The 14,176-nt window shown below is 43.0% G+C and overlaps 1 protein-coding gene across 1 annotated transcript in view; it reads left to right on the top strand.

Annotated features, from left to right (window-relative positions):
* Nucleotides 1–1,055: 1,055 nt before the first annotated feature.
* The window catches only part of AKAP6 (A-kinase anchoring protein 6), a 167,136-nt gene continuing 154,015 nt past the window's right edge, over nucleotides 1,056–14,176 (top strand). The window contains exon 1 of the mRNA XM_072115382.1: nucleotides 1,056–1,239. The gene's annotated coding sequence lies outside the window, so the exon portion shown is untranslated. The remainder of the gene's footprint in view (nucleotides 1,240–14,176) is intronic.

Raw genomic sequence — 14,176 nt, 5'->3', positions numbered from 1 at the left:
GTTGTAGTCAAAAACGTGAGGGTGAAGCTTTATTACATGGCAACGTTTCGGTGGTTTAATCCACCTTTATCAGGGTGAAGCTTTATTACATGGCAACGTTTCGGTGGTTTAATCCACCTTTATCAAGCATGCTTGATAAAGGTGGATTAAACCACCGAAACGTTGCCATGTAATAAAGCTTCACCCTCACGTTTTTGACTACAACCTTGGAGTGCTGCCTATTTTTTGGACTTATTTACAAAAGACCGTTTGCCACGGAACTTACGGCTTTGCACCACCTTACCATTTAAACCAGTAGTGCTGCTCCGGATTTTTCTATTTTTCTTTTTTTCTATCTATGTATCTATCTATCTATCTATCTAGAATGAAGGAAAGTTTAGAGCAGCACAGCAACTTCGGTGGGTGCACAGTCCGTAAGTCCCCAGGCAGGGGGACTGTAATATAAAGTCAGGAAGAGGCAGCACTCCAAAAGTAGTTTCAAAAAGGTGGGGTGTCTTTATTCCATACATACACGTTTCAGCTCCTTACGAGCCTTTTTCAAGCCTTTATCTATCTATCTATCTATCTATCTATCTATCTATCTATCTATCTATCTATCTTTATCTATTAGCCATCTTTTAGGTTATCTACCTATCTATCTGTCTGTCTGTCTATCTCTGTTTATCTACTATCTTTTAGGGTATCTATCTATCTATCTATCTATCTATCTATCTATCTATCTATCTATCTATCTATCTATCTATCTATCTATGTATGTTTATCTATTAGCCATATTTTAGGTTATCAATCTATCTGCATCTGTCCAGTTCTCTATTTTGTCTGCTCATCCTTCTAAAACCTCATTTATTTTTGTAGCCTCTGACACTGGCATAAAAAAAAAAAATATCTGTGCACGTGAATCGCAGCACATTCAGGTGATCCCAACAGTACGTTGTTATTCCTAAAATAGGTGTGTCTCCCAGTATTGCTTTCTCATAGGTTGCGGATCAGACCTGTCATGGTACAAGGCTGCAAGGGTTAATCCTGTGTGTGAAGGTACTTCCCATCATCCTAGTAATATCCATCCTCCCAGTCATCTCCATCCTCCTCCCTCCTGTATCACATCCTAGGTTACTAAGGCAACTGCAACCCTAATGAGCAGCATCATCTGAATCGATGTCACAGCATCATCCAGCAGGTCACAGCACCAGCCGCTCTCCGCCCCGAGCCTCAAACACAGGGACCGCAGTCCGAGAGGAGGTGAGTGCACCCCCAGACCCTTCACTGGCCACGCGGAGGATGCTGCTGAGGACAGGGCCTACAGGGAGTGTCTGCCAGGGCTGCAAGACGAGTGGTACCCACCCTAATAGCCTAGGGAGTAGAGGAAGGGAGGGATGGTGCAGATACACAGGGCCTTCATATGCAGAATACCAGACAAAGGCCTCACAATGATTACACAGACACATATTTACCTCCAAGACATGTGCCACCACACATCTACATAGGAAAACCACCCCGATGTGATAATAAATGTGCATCCATACATACACACATGTATAGACATTTCCATACATAGACATATACACACATATAGACACATCCTTACATAGATGTATACAAATGCAGAGACACATTCTTACATAGATGTATACACACATATAGACACATCCATACATAGACATATACAAATGTATAGACACATCCATACATAGATATACACACATATAGACACATCCTTACATAGATATACACACATATAGACACATCCATACATAGATATACACACATATAGACACATCCTTACATAAACATATACAAATGTATAGACATATCATTACATAGATGTATACAAATGTATAGACACATCCTTACATAGACGTATACAAATGTATAGACATATCAATACATAGTCATATACAAATGAATAGACATATCCTCACATAGACGTAAACCAACATATAGACACATGCTAGAAAAATGTGTATATATAACATCTTAACAATGATCTGTAAACGATACACTAGTATTATTATTTTGAGATAATGATTGTATCGCTATAGCTCTTATGATTACTGTATCTATATCTGTATGGTAATGTTGCAATATCAGGGCGATCAACGCCAGGAACGCTCCACGTTTATTTAGAATAATTGCTACACAATGTAACTTTATATCATTGCGCCGTGTTCCGTTTATTCAGTTTCTGTCTTCCTAGTAATGTGGGGTGTGTATCACTGATTTATCATCTTTACCATAACAGCAGGCCGTATCACGCTTGCTTTGCAGTGCATTGTGGTCCTTGTAGTCCCGTTGGCTTCAGGGCGTTCCCCTATTAGGCTGTCTGAAAGGGCGGCATGAGTTTGGTTTTTGCAGAATATTGATTTTCCACCGTTGCCCCCCTCCCCCCTTCTATGTCAGGGTGCTGAAAGGTTTCCTTACACAGACTGAATGTAAAGAATAGGATTTCTTCCATGTGGTGCTCTGTTATTTTCCAGATGTGGTCAACTTGGTTTAACCCTTTGTGTCTGTAACCAGGGGTCCTGTAAAGTTGTGGGTTCTGGAAATGTTATTTTGCTGAATTTATAACTCTTTACATAAACCCTGGATAACATGTTTTTCTTTTGTTAATAGTGCAGAAAAATTTGCAGCAGTTTTGCCAATATTACTAAATTTCTGCAAACTCCTTAGTAAATCAGATGCTAATAACAATAACAAAGTGCTAATAACAATAAATGCTACAAATGTATTTGTAAATGTTGATCTTGCAACTTTTTGTTTGTTCCGATATTTCGATATTTCAGCTGAATGGTGTGTGCTGCACTGTTGTTTCCAAAAATTAATGGCTAAATTATAATTGATTGGGTCCTTCAGACACCTCAGGGATCATGTGTTAGGTCAGGAAATATCGAATTTTTTTGTTTTGTGCCTATAAACAGAATTGGTGAATGTCATTGTGAATAGAGCTGGTATAAGAAAGTTTTACAAACCACATGTCTGCAGCCAGATATGTAACTTGAAACTGCTGGGCCCCAATGCAAGATTTGTACTAGCCCCCCAAATAAAATGCTTAATTTATAATACTGGTCTCTTTGTATGAGGAAGAGACACCTTTATGTTCTCTAAGGTTCTTGGGCCAGAGTGCAACTACTCACTTTGCACCCCTCGAGTTAGGTTATAGTGAACAGAAAACTTATGGGCGCCCTGTGGCTCATGGGCCCGGGTGTGACCACTTCCTCTTGATTTGAGTCCTCTCAAGTTATATTCTTGGTTAAATATTATGTGCTCAGTGATTATGATCTCCCTGTATAGAGAACAGAAAATGTATGGGCCCTCTAAGGTTCATGGGCCCAGATGAGGCTTCTCCATCTACATCCAGCCAAATTATGTTTTTGGATCAAATATTAGGTGCACAGTGGTCATGGTCCTCTCATATAGAGAACAGAAAACTTATCGTCCCCCTAAGGCTCATGGGCACAGGTGTGCCTTCAATTCAGATTGTTTATCTGAATTATAAGGTGCTCAATTGTCATGGTCCACTTATATTCTCTTCATATAAGGGACAGAAAACTTACTGGCCCCCTAAGGTTCCAAAGTCTGGACCTCTTCACCCCCCCCCCCCCGAAGTTCTTGGCAAAAATATTAGGTGCTCAGTGGCCATGGTCCCTATGCTCACCCCTAAGTTACGGCTGAAATATTAGGCCATAGTCCCCTCATAGTTTACTAATTTTTGGGAACAGAAAACTTACCGACTCCCATAAGATTCCTGGGTACAGGAGTGACTGCTCCCTCTGCTCCCCCTCAAGTTAAGGCTGAAATATTAGGTGCTCAGTTGTCATAGTCCCCTCATAGTCTCTTCATATAAGGGACAGGAAACTTACTGGCCCCCTAAGGTTCCACGATCTGGGTGCGACCACTCCCTCTTATCCCCCAAAAGTTCTTGCAAAAATATTAGGTTCTCAGTGGCCGTAGTCCCCTAATATATTACTCATGCAGGGCTCCCATAAGATTCCTGGGTACAGGAGTGACCGATCCCTATGCTCACCCCCAAGTTATGGCTGAAATATTAGGTCATAGTCCCCTCATAGATCACTCATTTTCAGGAACAGAAAACTTACCGACTCCCATAAGATTCTTGGGTACAGGATTGACCGATCCCTATGCTCACCCTCAAGTTACGGCTGAAATTTTAGCTGCTCAATGGTCTTGAACTGCTTATACTGTCCTCCTATGATGAACAGAAAAGTTATGGGCCCCCTAAAGATCATGGGCCCAGGTGCGACTAATCCCTCTGAACGCTCTCAAGTTACATTCTCAGCTGAAATATTAGGTGCTCCATAGATGGTCATGGTCTCTTCATAGTCTACAAAAACAGAAAACTTACAGCCCAATAAGGTTCTTCGGCAGTGGCCTAACTAGAAGCTGATGGGCCCCAGTGCAAAGTCTGTGCCAGGCCCCCGACTATAATGTATGGTTGATAGTAATATTCTTCTCATATGGGAGAGTGACACCTTATGGGCCCCCTAAACCTCTTGGGCCCTGGTGCGACCGCAACCTCTGCACCCCCTCAAGTTACGCCCCTGTTCTTCGGCCCAGATGCGACCACACCCTCTACACACCTTCAATCTTTTTCTACAAAAGCTTATCCTTTTGTCTGGGAAAAATCTCCCAACACATGTGGTAAACTGAAGCATAGACCTCCTTCACCCCCTAGAGGCCATATATCCTCCTTTCAGTTGTTGCCTACTTTTCTATCTTTGTTTGCCTCAATTTTAGCTGTATGATATGGCAGTCAATCATACATTTGCATCCTTCTTAAAATGTATATCTCAAGTTACATTCGCTCGTAGGGTGGAGGATGTTTGGCCCCAAGCGGCATCCATCTTTATGATTAGTTTATCACATTGGCTGGAGGCTTTTTCTGCACATACAATAAGCTAAACAAAAAAAATTGTGGTGCGGACAAAACCAAAATTTGTCTTTACATGCCTGAATTCAAAGCCGCGTATGTCTGGTACCATATATGGTGCATCCTACATAAAAACTATAACATATTATTTATATATGGAACTGTTAGAAACCCGACTATGAAAGAGTTAATATGGACCCCCCACCTACATAGTTTGGGTTACCCTTTTCTGAGAGAAGAGGCGGCAGGATATAGTTCAGTGACCTCGGGGACATTAATTGCTGCCAGATTTTGTGAAGTGCCTGGGGCACTATACACTATTTATAAGTGTGTACAGATTTCATGCTTGTGACAGGCGGAAATGAGGGGCCGCAGGAGAAAGGTGGGATTGGATGTACGAATATGGGGGAATATTAGGATATGAGGCTTTACAGGGGCATTAGACAGCCGAGAGAAAACGAGAAACCAATGAAAAGTTTTATTATGGTTGTTTTTAGTATCATTGGGTGATCAGATGTGTGATATCAATACCCCTGCAGTTTACAATGATGAATAATCCATCACTCATCATTAACATCAAAATATCAATCCCTTCCTGGAAACCAGCACATCATAAAATAACAAATAGTCGTCTAGATGTTTAGTATTCCTGGCACAGCGCAGCCCAGACTAAACTCCATCATTATTGGTGTACACAGAGGATGAAGGACCCATAGCAAAATGATAAAAACTGAATGGGTAGCTAGATCCCATCATACTACATGGCGGGCGAAGGGTGCTGTTGTGGATTTTGCATTAGGGCTCAAGTTACTCTTCTGTTGATAATACCAGACATCTTATCACTTAAAGGGGTCGTACCAACTTTACACATTATCCCATATCCACAGGATAGGGAATAACAAGCTGAGGTTTCGACTGTTGGGACTTCCAAATATCATAAAAATGGAAAGCTAGCAATCTGATTTATGGGGTCACATTTTCATGTATTAGGTCAAGGTCTTATGCTCCATTCACTACTATAAGAGGGCCGGAAATTGGCAAGCACAGTGCACAATTATCACTAAAACTTTCATGGACAGTCAATAGGAGTGCGAGAGCTGTGCTACACCATCTAATATTGGGACCCATTCACATGATGGATGGGGATCCCAGCAGTCAAATCCTCACTGGACAGCGTGTTGTATATAGGGGATAACTTGCAAAGTTTGTAAAATCCCTTTAAGGCCAGTGGTCTGTGTGACTTTACTTTGTTTTTTAATAAAATTACTGTTTAGTCGTATTGGTGGGTAGGGTGTGATATATACTTCTAGAATTGCCTTTTTGATCTAAAATCTCCTCCAAAGTCATGTGAAAGTGAGGAGGAAACTTTTGCCAGTTTAGAGGCTGTAGGTGGAGCTTCACTTTAGACACCTATATCTTGGGTCCTATAGAAGCTAGAACCATGGTTCTGGAATCTGATCAAAGAAGAGACCATCTGTCTGTGTTCACTAGTCATGTAGATCATATTCCCATATTTAATCTGATACCTGAACAATATTTCTTGCTGTTATAGAACCTAAGATATAGGCATGTAACGTGAAGCTCCCCCTGTAGCCTCTCAGCCTGACTCCTCTTTGCCTGATATCAGGGCCGGCTCCAGGTTTTAGTGGGCCCCTGGGCGACAGAGCCTTAGTGGGCCCCTCCATGGACCGCCCTCCAGTGGCCACACTGCGCCCCCTCCCCCTGCGGACACACTGACCCCGGGGACACACTGATCCCCCCCCCTCCCCTGCGGACACACTGAACCCCCCCCCGCCCTCCCCTGCGGACACACTGAACCCCCCCACTCCCCTGCGGACATACTGAACCCGGACACACTGAACCCCCCCCTGCTGACACAATGACCCCATCCAGACACATTGAACCCCCCCTCCCCCTGTGGACACAATGACCCCCCCTGCTTACACACTAACACCCTCCCCCGTCTCCCCCTGTATACACACTGACCCCGCCCCCCGCGGACACCCTGACTCCCCTCTGGAAAAGAAAAAAGAAAAAAAAATCACCTTTCCTGGATCCCCCGGAGCAGCGCCTGCAGCTGTCTTCGGCCTGGGCCTCCAGTACACGCCGGCTCTGAAGCCGGCACATGTGATCCGATGACTTCATCATGTGCGCCGGCTTCAAAGCCGTAGCATACCCTGCGGAGCGCCGCATCGTGGGAACCGGGACAGGTGAGTTTTAGATTCTGCCTCTATGCTGCGTGAAAAGGGGAATTCTAGAAAGGACATTTCATACTCTTCCTGAGGGGGTTGGTAGTTCAGTGGGGTAAAAGAAGGTGACAGGTTCCTTCTAACATCAGTGTGCAGGCTCTTAGCAATCATCACAAGAGGATGTCCACATTTGACCACAATTCTGCAGAATTCCAAGTGGAATGGCACAAATACAATCCGCAGCAGAATCTTCAGCCATGTGCTGCAGCAGAGAAGTTTTTACAATAATAAAACACTATCACTACACTTACCAATCACCTGACATGGCTGCTCTGATCTTCCCCACCAGTTTTGTCATACCTCCCAACATTTGTGAAAAGGAAAGAGGGACGAAATGGCGGCACGCATAGCGTGCCGCGGCGATCCCCCTAAGCCACACCCCCAATCACTCCCTGGCCACGCCCCAAATTTTAGCCATATTAAAATAATAAAAATCATCTCAATAAAAAAAAAAAAAAAGTATCCTCATTGGGATTTGACCCCAGAACCTGCAGTGTCCATGTACAATAATAACACAGCGCCTCAACCAACTGAGCTATAGCTTCTGTGACTAGCAAGTGGAGAATTTTGGTAACTAAGAACTATTACTATGTTACACTGTGACACAGATTTACTGCCTTGGTATATAGGGAGGGATCTTCTCAGATTATTGTAATTATTGAGACTATTATTATTATTATTATGGAGATTATTATTATTATTATTGAGATGATTATTATTATTTTTACCATTATTAATAATCATCTCCATAATAATAAAAATAATAAAATGTATAATAATAATAATAATAATAATAGTCTCAATAATTACAATAATAATCTCTGAGAAGATCCCTCTCTATATCAGTGCATTAATCTATGTCACAGTGTAATTGGCAGATAACACTTCTTAGTTACCAGAAATCCTCTGCTCTGTATCACTGGGCTTATAGCTCAGTTGGTTAAGCTCCTGTCTATGGTGCAGAGGGTCCCAGGTTTGAATCTCAGCCTGGGCAAAACTTTATTTAATTTAATTATATAAAGAGCTTGTGTCTGGGGAAGCCCTGGAGACCATATATGGACAGATCCCTGCTCTCTCTGCTAAGCCGACACTTCTCTGAAAAGGATTCCCTGCCCGATGTCTGCTCTGGGGAACCCTAGGAGATGCAGTGACCATATATGGACAGATGCTGATCTGACCTGGTGACGTGGTCCCTGCTCTCTCCGCTAAGCCGATACTTCTCTGAAAAGGATTCCTTCCCGATGTCTGTAGAAGCCATTCTGTACTGTGAGTTCAGACTTTCAAAGTATTTACTATGCGGACACAGCGCTGGGACCTGGGGGGAGAATCCGTGACAATCTCATAGCTGCCCGTGACGCGGGGCAGAGGTACGAAAAACGGGAAAGTCCCGTCAAAATCGGGACGGTTGGGAGCTATGGTTTTGTTTTCAAACTTCAAGGCATAATGTGACCTGTCAACATGAGGCATCTGCAGTTTATCACAGTCTGTAGTGGTCACATTTCTCCGCAGGGCACAATTGGAGACCAGAAAACAAAGTTTGGCTGGTGCTGGACCAAGGAAATGGTAACTGGCAGGAGATTGGTAGGTCAGTACAGCAACATGTTTTGTTTTTTCACCATGAAAAATGTTTTTATAGGAAACCTACCATTTTCTTTTATGCATTATGAAACAAACATACCTTGAGAATGCTGAAGCTACACTGATGCTGAAACATATATTGTCCCTGAACTGAGTGGTTTTATTGAAAAAGCAATTACAAAATTATGATAATGAGGCTCTAGGGCTCCTGCCCTGGCGCTTCTCCTCACCCTAAGTATGCACTAGTGATGTGTGATGTGTCAGAGCTGGCTCTTGTTCGTGAACAACGTGAGCCGGCTCACGTCAGTGAACCAATGGCTCACATAACCCCGCCACTAATTGGCTCACCACGCCCCCTTTAACCTGATACAATCACATTAAAAGTAGAATGGCATGGGGTGACTGACTGGCCTGTAGCTCCCTATTGTACATGTAGAACCGTAATTTCCATCACTAGTATGCAATGCTCTAGAGAATGATCACTGTGTTTTGTCCCTGACAGGCAGAAGTAATCAATTGCTGCACCATCCCCCAGCTTCTGTGTATGAGTCATCCAGCTCAGGTTCAGTTCAGGCAGCTCCTGTGTATGTGGAACTGCCTGGACTGAACCTGAGCTGGTTGTGGAAGTAATGTGTTTATGTACGGCAGCCAGGGCACCCAGCTTTCCTTAGGTCCTGAATTTTATAATTGTTTTTTGAGCAAAACCACTCGGATCAGAGATTAAACAAGATATGTTTCCGCATCTGTACCGCTTCAGCATTCTCAAGGTTTGGTTGATTCACAATGCATGAAAACAAATGGTAGATTTTGTTTAAAAAAACTTTGTTAAACATTGGCTAGATCACCAGCAAATCCAGCTCATGAGGGCCCACACTTATTTAAATGGGGCCAACCTAAAATTGTCCTGCTTTCTCCAGATGCATCATACCAGCCTCCTAATGTACCTCTACTGAATGCCCAAGTATTTGTCAGGATAAGCTTTATGGAATATACTGTACTGTATAGCTTCTTTACTTTGCACCACACAAAGAAAACTTTCCCATATTTCTTAGGGATTTTGATGAAGGCAAACAGACAAAATCTATAGATATGTGTAATTGTTGCTTTTAGAATAAGAAATATGATTTTGGATTTTACTTTTCCCCATTTGTGTTGTGGAACCTGTGGATTAAATTGGTTGGCAATATTTTTTGTAATGTGTTTTACATCTATACACACATACAGGCAGTCCCCAGGTTACATACAAGATAGGTTTCTAACACTCTAGAATTTATAAAACATCAGTTGGTTTTCACTAGGACACAATTTGTAGGCTGAATTATGTCATTAATGAGCCATTGGACCTTTGTTTTTTGATACAGAACACATGGCACACAGCAGGCTCTCCTATTATACAGGCAGTCCCCGGGTTACATACAAGATAGGGTCTGTAGGTTTGTTCTTAAGTTGAATTTGTATGTAAGTCGAAACTGTATACTTTATAATTGTAGATCCAGACAAACATTTTTTTTGCCCCAGTGACAATCGTAGTTTCAAAATTTATTGCTGTAATTGGACCAATGATTATCAATAAACCCTCATTACAGACACCTTACAGCTGATCATTGCAGTCTGGGACTATAGTATCATCCAGAGAGCTTCACCAGAGGTCACAGTGGGCAGAGGTCCCTACGTAAGTAGGGGTCTGTCTGTAACTAGGGGTCATCTGTAAGTCGGGTGTCCTTAAGTAGAGGACTGTATATATATATATATATATATATATATATATTTACCACAAAAAAAATAGGAAAACGTATTGACTTGAGTATAAGCCTAGGGTGGGAAATGCAATTGTTACCCTTTAATAAAATGTCCAGCAGAACTCTCCTCTCACTAATAAAATGTCCAGCAGCTTTCCTTCACTAATTAAATGTCCACAGCAGCCCCCTCATTAATAATATGTCCAGCAGCTTTCCCTCACTAATGTCCACAGCAGCCTCCCCTCATTAATAAAATGTCCAGCAGCTTTCCCTCACTAATTAAATGTCCACAGCAGCCCCCTCATTAATAATATGTCCAGCAGCTTTCCCTCACTAATGTCCACAGCAGCCCCCTCATTAATAATATGTCCAGCAGCTTTCCCTCACTAATTAAATGTCCACAGCAGCCCCCTCATTAATAATATGTCCAGCAGCTTTCCCTCACTAATTAAATGTCCACAGCAGCCCCCTCATTAAAAAAAATGTCCACAGCAGCCCCCTGATTTAAAAAAATGTCCACAGCAGCCCCCTCATTGATAAAATGTCCACAGCAGCCCCCTCATTAATAATATGTCCGCAGCAGCCCTATCACTAATAATATGTCCACAGCAGCCCGTTACTAATAAAATATCCACAGCAGCCCCCTTATTAATAAATTGTCCAGCAGTGCCCCCTCATTAATAAAATGTTCACAGCTTGAGGCCATTGTCATATTGAAAAAATAATAAACTCTGGACTTGCATCACCTGCTCCGGCTTCCTCTTTTCCCCATGGCTTCCCATGCAGGAGTGCAGGCTGAGGCACATCCATGCACTCTGACCACGCACACTGTATGAGGCGGCAGTGCCGCTGCCTGATGACATCATATATCGTGCGCAGTAAGAGCCTGTGACACTGGGGTAATTAGTTGTATGCCTGTCTTCCTCTCTCATGGACCTGCAGTTTGCTGGCTACGGGCTGCGTTACCCCTTCTTTCTCTGGGCTCTGCTCACTCGTATTTGAGCCGAGTGGGGCTTTTTCAGCACAAAAAAATGTTGCTGACAATCTTGGCTTAAAAGGGGACCGGTCAGCAGAAATTGACCTAATAAACCACTACCAGTATGTTATCAAGCAGCTGAACACCTTCTAGATCATGTCTTTTTCATGGCCCAGCGCGGTGGTATCGTCCAGAAAATCAACTTTAAAGTGACATGTGATTTGGATGTATAAAGTCAAGGAGGCGGAGAGTTTAACACTGAAGCTTTCCTCACTTTAATTCATGGTCCTGCATCCAGAAACATCACTTACCAGATCTCCTTCAATCTGAGAGGAGGGGAGCATGACTTCAGTGCTGAACTCTGCGCCTCCATGACTTTATACAACCAATTTACATCTCACTTCAATGTTGATTTTCTGGATGATTCCATCACACTGGACCATGAAAGACATGATCTGAAAGGTGTTTATCTGCTTCACAACATACTGGTAATGGTTAGTTAGGTCAATTTCTGACAATAGGTTCCCTTTAATTTCGAATGTATATGAGCTATACTCTCAAAACTATGGCTACATTCACACAAACGTGTGCCCGCCGTACCATAGCACGACGGGCACACCTCGGCACACGGGAGAGGAGGGGGGGGGGGGGAAGCGCCGCTCACCCCCGCCCCCCTCCATAGCGATGTATGGTGCACTGCAACGTATTATGGGGAAAGATAGGACATGTCCGTGCTGCACCATACCGCTCCCGTACGTCCCGCTGCCGTCTATGGGGGTAGTATATATGGCGTATATACGTCGGCCTTATATACGTCCCCCATATGGCCGTGTGAATGAAGCCTGAGTTATTAGTAATCCAGACAATTTTTGATTTGACCAATAAAAGCAAAAAACTCAACTGCACAGTTATTACATTATCAGCACAAGGTAGATCTTCGGGCAGTGAAAACATTTTCGTTGTAAAACCTTCTAATTTCAGTGGCGGAGTCACAAGGAAAAAACATTGACCTCACAACATATCCAATTACTGCCGCATCAGCTTATGAGTCACATAAAGTCCCACTAGGCTACTCTCTTAAAAATGTTGGGGATAATCTACCCTCTGCAGTGCTGCAAGGACATTCTTGTATTTCTAACAGATGGTTCATGGAGATTAGAATTAGTCATTATACACCAGAAATAATGCTGCAATAATTTTATAAAACATGGGGCAACAATGTAGCTGTGTGATGTCAGTGTACCCCATCATTTCCTGAAGAACATAATAATCCTTACTACCGTAAAGCTCCACCACCTTGAGACAAGAGACAATACAGAAAGAGTTGTGTGCCTTCAATATGTCTCATCCCATCACAAGCTTCATAAACAAATGAAAAGCTATAATATTAATTAAAAAAATTCTGAAATCAATAGTCCAGGACATGACAGGTAATGCTGTATCTGACAATTATGTGACTGGTAAATGTTATTTTGTAGCAGCTCTGTAGTCTTCTATAAATTTGTATATTTATGTGTTAAGTGGAGACCTAGCTGCTGTGACTCACTGCTCCCCCTTCCCTCTGCATAGACCTCTATGTAATCTGACACTTCATTAAGATACTACCAGAATATAATTCAACAGAGAATTCAGGCTGAAAAGCAGTTAGAGGCTCTTTCCTCTGGTGAGATATGTTACAATTAGAGATGAGCGAACATGCTCGTCCGAGCTTGATGCTCGGTCGAGCATTAGGGTACTCGAAACTGCTCGTTGCTCGGACGAATACTTCGCCCGCTCGAGAAAATGGCAGCTCCCGCCGTTTTGCTTTTTGGCGGCCAGAAACAGAGCCAATCACAAGCCAGGAGACTCTGCACTCCACCCAGCATGACGTGGTACCCTTACACGTCGATAGCAGTGGTTGGCTGGCCAGATCAGGTGACCCTGGGATAGACTAGCCGCTGCCCGCGCTGCTCGGATCATTCTGTGTCTGGATGCCGCTAGGGAGAGAGCTGCTGCTGGTCAGGGAAAGCGTTAGGGTGTTCTATTAGCTTACTGTTAGGCAGGAGTGATTCTACAAGAACCCAACAGCCCTTCTTAGGGCTACAATAACGTTCTACTTTTTTTATTTTAATTTGCATCTAGTACCATTTTGTGAGGAATTAGTAGGGGGACTTGCTACCGTTGTGTTTAGCTCTTAGTGGCACACATATCCATAGCAAAGACCGAAGTGGGAAAATTTAGTAGGGGTTGGATTTCAATTAGGCACTAACTCAGTGTCATCTCATCTGGCATAGTAGTGTGCTTTGATACTTGGCTAGAAAATAGCCATAGGAGAATACAAAGAGCTTACTTACGCATACAGTAGCGTTCTATATATTTGATTTCTGGTTGATCTGCTGGTGGCTGTACTTTCTGCAGTGCATGTACTAGCCAATTCTGAGCAATTTGTAGTGAGACTTGCGACCGCTGTGTTCTGCGCTTAGTGACGCACATATCCATAGCAAAGACCGAAGTGGGAAAATTTAGTAGGGGTTGGATTTCAATTAGGCACTAACTCAGTGTCATCTCATCTGGCATAGTAGTGTGCTTTGATACTTGGCTAGAAAATAGCCATAGGAGAATACAAAGAGCTTACTTACGCATACAGTAGCGTTCTATATATTTGATTTCTGGTTGATCTGCTGGTGGCTGTACTTTCTGCAGTGCATGTACTAGCCAATTCTGAGCAATTTGTAGTGAGACTTGCGACCGCTGTGTTCTGCGCTTAGTG

Source organism: Engystomops pustulosus, chromosome 7 (genome assembly GCF_040894005.1).
Source record: "Engystomops pustulosus chromosome 7, aEngPut4.maternal, whole genome shotgun sequence".
NCBI lineage: Eukaryota > Metazoa > Chordata > Amphibia > Anura > Leptodactylidae > Engystomops > Engystomops pustulosus.
This window is presented reverse-complemented; position numbering and strand designations above follow the sequence as displayed.